Consider the following 6,845-nt stretch of genomic DNA (forward strand, 5'->3'; position numbering starts at 1 on the left):
TTTTTTCAAGGTCTGAAGAGAAAGGGAAGAGGCTGCAGCCTTCCTGTCTGAAAGATGAGAGATGTGACGTCATAAGCAAAATAGATGAAGAGGATTTTCCAGAGTCGGAGAGATCGACATTGTTGAAGATCAGGAGAAAAGGACTGGAGCCCAGAACACTGCTTTGGGGCACTCCAGCCTTGACAGAGAGGACATGGAAGGATTCCCGTTGGGTGCCACACATTGGCTCGCTGAGAGTAAGATGGAAGTCAGTCATCCATGTGTGGAGTTGACCTTGGATGCCACAGATAAGGAGAGTATGGAGAGTGGAGCAAGGATGCCAGACTGCATCAAAAACATGAGATATGTCCAGAGAGACGGCTCTGATCTCCACGTCTGACATTGAGGGGCCTCCATTCATTGTTGGGTGAGTAGTGACATTGAGGGCCTCTATTCATTGTTGGGTGAGTAGAAGCAGCCTGTCCAAAGGTGGAGTCACCTGGTCTGGAAACCAAATTGGTGACCTTTAGGTTGTTGGAGAAAATAAGAAGGGATTTCATATCAACTATGATGATGGATTGCATGACCTCGCTGATAGGTCTGCAGTTTAGGGGATCAGTTTTGCACAGCTTTTTATGTAGTGCAGTGATATTGATGGATTTCCAAGCAGATGGAAGATGACCTAGCACAAATGATAGTGCGAAAAGGGCGGAGAGAGAGATGGGAAAGAGCAGCCAGAAGCAGGTTTCAGGACATGCGAGCTGATTGCTGTTCGGTCCAGTTGCAGAGTCAGAGTCGATGGTTGAAAGAAACTTAAACTTCTCCACCTTTTCAGGTGCAAAGAACAAGGCATCCAGGGAGCAGATGGGTACAACACGGGAAGGATGGGTATTGAGAGTGAAAGGGGGTTGGGTACACAAGATTTGGGAAGCAAAACACAGAATTAAGACATTCATCCTTCTCATGAGCAGAGCCTGCTGTGGGTGCCATTTGGAAGGGGATGTAAAGGGGAACATACTTTGGAGACAGACTTAACAAGACTCCACCAGGTTTTAGAGAGGAGGGAGCAAGTTTGCCAATAGTTCATTCTTGAGTTTGGACGGATGTTTTTCTGGCTCTCCTGAAAGTGGACACACACTTGGATTGTGGACATTTTGGAATGCACTGGATTTTCTTCGGTCAGATTCGCCTTCCAGAAAGAGAGAAGGCAAGTTGTTTTAAGACAATTGCCTCACCACAGAGGATTCAGTGTACCATGGGCGGGAAGAGAAGAGGTTGGATAATTGAAGACGAGATGGGATGAATCTGTGCATGAGCAGGGGTTTCCCTTATTTTTTGGAGTAGGAGGCTACCATTAAAAAGTAGCAGGTTAACATCACCACAAGCGAAGCGAGCGCAGCTGTGTATGGCCGTGGTCCAGGGCCCAAGGCTGGCCCCTGGAAGCCTGGAGGAGTCCTAGATAGCTGGACAGAACGCATTCTCGCATGATTTCTGACATGAAATAATGGTTCTGCTCATATTATCATGCTGTTCGGGTGGAAAACTCCACAAAAACAGGTGGTTAGGCCTATACTGGACGTGGATTTGCATTAACATAATAATGACTGACTGACTGGTTCACTGAAATGCAGCTATACTGTATAGTTAGTTCAAGCAGCTTTTAAACGAGTGTTCATTAATTTAAGAGCCATGGTTTAGGAGCACACCAAGGTGTGTCTGAAGAGATGGAGTATCCAAGCACTTTAAAAGAGGAAGGCATTTTATGCAACATTTGGGCCATACCTTAGTTCTTAATAGGGAGATGATACTGCACATGGTGGAGTACAGTGAGCAATCTGAAGAAAGTGTGTTACATAATAATAGTGTAGATGAACTAACATTCATTAAAGAAACCATATTCCATTTTCACTTCTGCTGAGTGTTCATGGTTTGCTGTATAGGAGATACTGTGAAGCACTGAAGAGGATTCGATTATTATAATAATGTTGGGTAAAATGTGCAAACCAAACTATTAACACTACAAATTCTGTATGCATCAGGATCTAAAGTTTGATTGAAGTAATAGACTTGTAGTGATATTATTTCCCAATTCCAGTAATCAAAGAAGTGTGATATTTTTTGATATCTATACAAATGGTACAAAACATTCTCGAGGAGTTATACTCATCTTGCATTTCTGCTGTCAAACCATAATGACAAACTTCGTATACAGGTAAACAATATTTCCAATCAATCTTTAGTAGTTAAAATCAAGTCCTTTGGGAATCTGAGTCACGATATATGTTTTATAGAAAGAAAAAATTAATTCATATAAATGAGATTTCACATTCAAAAAGTTTATTAGATATTTTTGTGCTGCAAACATTCTACATCCTCAACTTTCAAAACAATGTTGTCCAAATTTCAGGGGATCAAAGTTGCCATGAATTCACAGTCTATTTTCAGTTGCAAACATATCCAACATCTTTTTATGATATTATTCTAGCAGGAATGAACAAATGACATTATATGTAATTGAATAATCAATGATTGAAAGTTAGTAAACTTAAAATGTATTTGGGATGAAGAAACGTTCCCGAGCAGAGAACAAAATTGTATATGTTCTGTATGTAAATTCTTGAAGCTGATGTTTACAGTTCTGTTGTTTAACAGTGTTTAACCTACTAAGTCATTTAGCAAGTTAAGCAACACAATTGGAGTCACTGTCACTATCAGATGAAATGTCTTCTACCTTAAATTGTCGCATTGCTTCATTTTCAATCAGAGAGGACAATTCTGATTCGACAGGCAAGTCACCAGTCAAGAAGAATTTGGGGACATGCAAAGCGAAGTTGATGGTACACTAACCAAGTCGTTGATTTGGGAGCTTCCGTCGAGGTTTTTGGCTAGGACCAGTCAAGTACACATTGTCGGATAAGGAGTTCAGCATCATTTGAGCCAACTGGAGGACCATTGATTGAGATTGTTAACAAGGCATCTCGCATGTCATTTTTCATTGCTGACCTCATTCGTGACTTAATACGCTCTAAGGGCGCTGGCTCCCCCATTCTGTGGCCATGCATTAGGAAACCCCAACTGGCAGAGACATATAAATTTCTGCAAGCTCTGCCAGTTTGGGGTAAAAGTGCTTGTCCTCCTGTTTCTTAGATAAGATTTGTTTTACGTACCCATTCTGTTGGTGTGAGGTTAGATTTTAAACGAAAGTACTTCAGCAGGCACATGTTTTTCCATGAATTTAATTCAAACTTAAAATTCTGCCACTCAGCAACAACTTTCTGCCGACCAGCTTTCTCAAAAAACTGACCACTACAAGTAAGGTCAATGTAATCCCTGCACCATTCTCTGAAAATCCATGGTCATCAGCTTCAAGGTACTGGAAAAAAAAAATCAGCGCTGAAGTAGGCGGCGGGACCTTCTTTGACATTTTTTCTCTGAGTAGACGGCTGCCGGGTTACGCCGGTAACCGGCTTCTAAGGAAACCCCCTGCATGAGGGAGAGAAGGTTTTCTGTGGAAGACTTCCCAGGCTGAGTTAATATCCAGGGAGCCGTAGATATGGGAGACTTTTGTCCTGAAAGAGAAAGTCTTGCTCACAGTCCCTTCCAATCTGATTGAGTGGGAAATGCCGGTTCGCCGGCATTGAGGCAACTCTCTGTGAAAATAGCCAGAGAGATGTTGACTTTTCCGAGAAACACATGATCAGATAGAACCAAATGGAGCAGAAGAGAAGATAAGGAAGACATTGTGTGGGAAAAGAGAGAGTGTGTGGGATGAGGGTTGAATGTGTGGGGGCCAAGGTTTGGCAGGTGTGTGTGTGGGGTGAGAGTTTGAGTGTGTGGGAGTGAGGGGTTTGAATGTGTGTGTGCGGTATAGGTGAAAAGGTTTGAGTGTGTGTGGGGGTGAAGGGAAGGTTTGTGTGTGTGAGGTGTGGGTGAGGATTTTTTGTGTGGGGGTGAGATTTGAGTGTGTGGGGTGCAGGGGAAAGTTTAGGTGTGGGGGCTTAGGGTGTGTGTGTGTGTGTGTGCGGGTGTGTGTGTGTGTGGGTGCGAGGGTGAGGGGTTTGAGTATGGTGGGGTGAGAGTACAGGGGTTTTCGTGTGTGTGGTGTGGGTGAGACTTTTAGTGTTTGGGGTGCAAGGGAAGAGAGAGAGAGAGAGAGAGAGAGAGAGAGAGAGAGAGAGAGAGAGAGAGAGAGAGAGAGAGAGAGAGAGAGAGAGAGAGAGAGAGAGAGAGAGAGAGAGAGAGAGAGAGAGAGAGAGAGAGAGAGAGAGAGAGAGAGAGAGAGAGAGAGAGAGAGAGAGAGAGAGAGAGAGAGAGAGAGAGAGAGAGAGAGAGAGAGAGAGAGAGAGAGAGAGAGAGAGAGAGAGAGAGAGAGAGAGAGAGAGAGAGAGAGAGAGAGAGAGAGAGAGAGAGAGAGAGAGAGAGAGAGAGAGAGAGAGAGAGAGAGAGAGAGAGAGAGAGAGAGAGAGAGAGAGAGAGAAGTTTCGATGAAGAGGTTGAGGATGGGGGGGGGTGGGTGTGTGGGTTTGAGTGTGTAGTGAGGTGCAGGGGAAACTTTGGTGGGGGGGGGAAGTTTTGAGTGTGGGGGTATGGGAGAAGGTTTGTGTGTGTGGGGGTTGGCTTGGGAGAATGTTTTAGAGGTGAGTGAGAGAGAGAAGCATTTTCCCAGGGGGTGGGGTGACGGGTAAGCATTGAGAGGGTGGGTGAGGAAGAAGATGCTTTTTTCTGGTTCCCAAATTCCTAACTGACAAAGCGGAGACAAAGATCACAAGGGAGTGGATGTGGAACCAAGAAGGAAATTTCAGAGTTGAAAATGAGAAACGTTGTATGGTAGTAGAAAATACTAAAAGTTTTTTGGTTTGTTTTGTTTGTTTTGACTTGTTGAAGCGAGGAGAGGAAATAGGATAATGTTGAGGAAATCGAGATACACTTTCTATCCGAGGGAACGTGCGTTTCAGGCCTTGACAATGCGAAACAAACAAAACAAATAGCACAAAATAACAGAACAAATTAACATGCCATTATATTGCATGAGGAGTCAACAGAAACACCACAAAGAATGACACAACACAAAACCACGATGCATCCTGTTCGGAAAACTCAGCTTTAATGAGGTGGAAATGAGCAACTCAGATAGTCACCGTGTATGTATAAAAACCCGGAACCGGCAGACAATCCCTTCTTGATTTAGATGGCCTTCCAGTTGGACCTACGATACTTGTGCTCTAATCAGTGCCATTCATAACTATAGCCTCAAAGCACTGACGTTACCGAGAGGGATGTGGGGAGGTAGGGATGGGGGTGTGGTCCATCTCCCGGGTGCCATTGGATAAGAGTTGAAATACTCGTACGATGATATAACAATGGTTTTTTAGTTGCAAGTGACATTTATAATATTATTATTTATCTAATAATATAGACTAACTCAGAACTAAAATCATCGTTGTATCATTATGCGTAGATAGCGGACAATATAAACAGCAGTTCCACATAACTGGGTATGCAGGTACTCATGCATGCTCAAAAAAACCAAACAATGCCAAATACAGAAACTGAAAAACGCAAAATAAACTTACCACTTGTTTGAAATGTAATAAAGTTGTAACAGTTCAAAAAATAAAACAAACCAACAATTGCTCATTGAAACATTGGCATTTTATTGATGGCATGTCAAGTTTTTGACCAAGATACACCATCTCATAAGATTTGTTCTACAGTACAGAACAGCACAGGGTGCAATGTCAGTCCCCTTTCAATAGCGTGTTGTGGCCACCATTGTTTTGGATACAGGCAGTGCATCGAAACCGGTGCATACTGCCTACCAGTCTTTGGATGAATTGCTGCTGGGAGTTCTGATTCCACTCGGTCCTCAATGTCTGGAAGCAGCTCTGCCTGTGTCTTGGCCCTGCCAAGCTCATCCCACAGGTGATTAGGACCATCTCTGCCTGTACCTGCCTTGCAGGTGGTGATTTACTTGGCCTCCCCCTGATCGGGGTCTGTCATCTGCAGAGGTTGTGGAGGGGTGTCTCTGTCCACCAGGAGCCGATATGCGTCTGGTGTGAACATGCCAAGGCGACGTGCCACCTCACGGTAGCTCAATCCGCCTTGCAGTATGCCCAAGAGCACCACTGCACGTTGATCCCTGGACTAATCGCTGGCATGTTGAGTTGAAATTCCCATTTTGCACTGGCCTTTTTTTACCAAGCCAATATCTCAAGACATCACGTGCAGCTCATTAAAATCATCCCGTACCTCTTGGCTAATCACTGACAGTCTCAGAAACGGCTGTTCCACAGCAACTGTACTATGAAGTGACCATTGAAGGTTCAAGTGACCATCCGTGAGCCGATTTTGTCTGTCAGTGAGGACAATATTGTCCACAAATAAGTTCACACATTTACTACACGCATTGTTATTGTTGAGTATTTGAAGGTTTTAAAAGGTGGTAAGTTTCTTTTGCTTTTCAGTATACTTCAAAGATGCTCAAGAAAGCTCAAAAGCGTCACGAGCACAACAGAGAGGCACTTTCGATGGAAGGTTTTCTCATCGAGTATAGATACGATTCCTCCGTAATAATTCTGATAATTGATTTACAGTGATTTCAAAAATTTTTAATGTACAAAAATGAAGTTTATAAATTATAAGAATATAATTTATATTATAGCTCTGTAACTTATAACATAAAAAAATGATCGAAGAGAAGAACACACGAGTGAAGATGATGAAGAGGGGGTTTTCTGGGCTACGTCTGTCGGTAAGATTCTTCCGTGATCATTCTGATAGTTGATTTACAGTGATTTCAAGAATTTAAATGTACAAAATTAAGTTTATAAATTATAACAGTATTCCCTAAAACTTGTGTGTGTGTG

General features: G+C 43.0%; 1 protein-coding gene across 1 annotated transcript in view; it reads left to right on the forward strand.

Annotated features, from left to right (window-relative positions):
• LOC147031845 (peroxisomal ATPase PEX1-like) overlaps positions 1 to 6,845 on the forward strand; it is a 105,733-nt gene that overhangs the window by 47,374 nt on the left and 51,514 nt on the right.

The sequence above is a fragment of the Eptatretus burgeri genome, chromosome 2, assembly GCF_056783735.1.
Source record: "Eptatretus burgeri isolate ZD-2024b chromosome 2, Ebu_testis_v1, whole genome shotgun sequence".
NCBI classification, from domain to species: domain Eukaryota; kingdom Metazoa; phylum Chordata; class Myxini; order Myxiniformes; family Myxinidae; genus Eptatretus; species Eptatretus burgeri.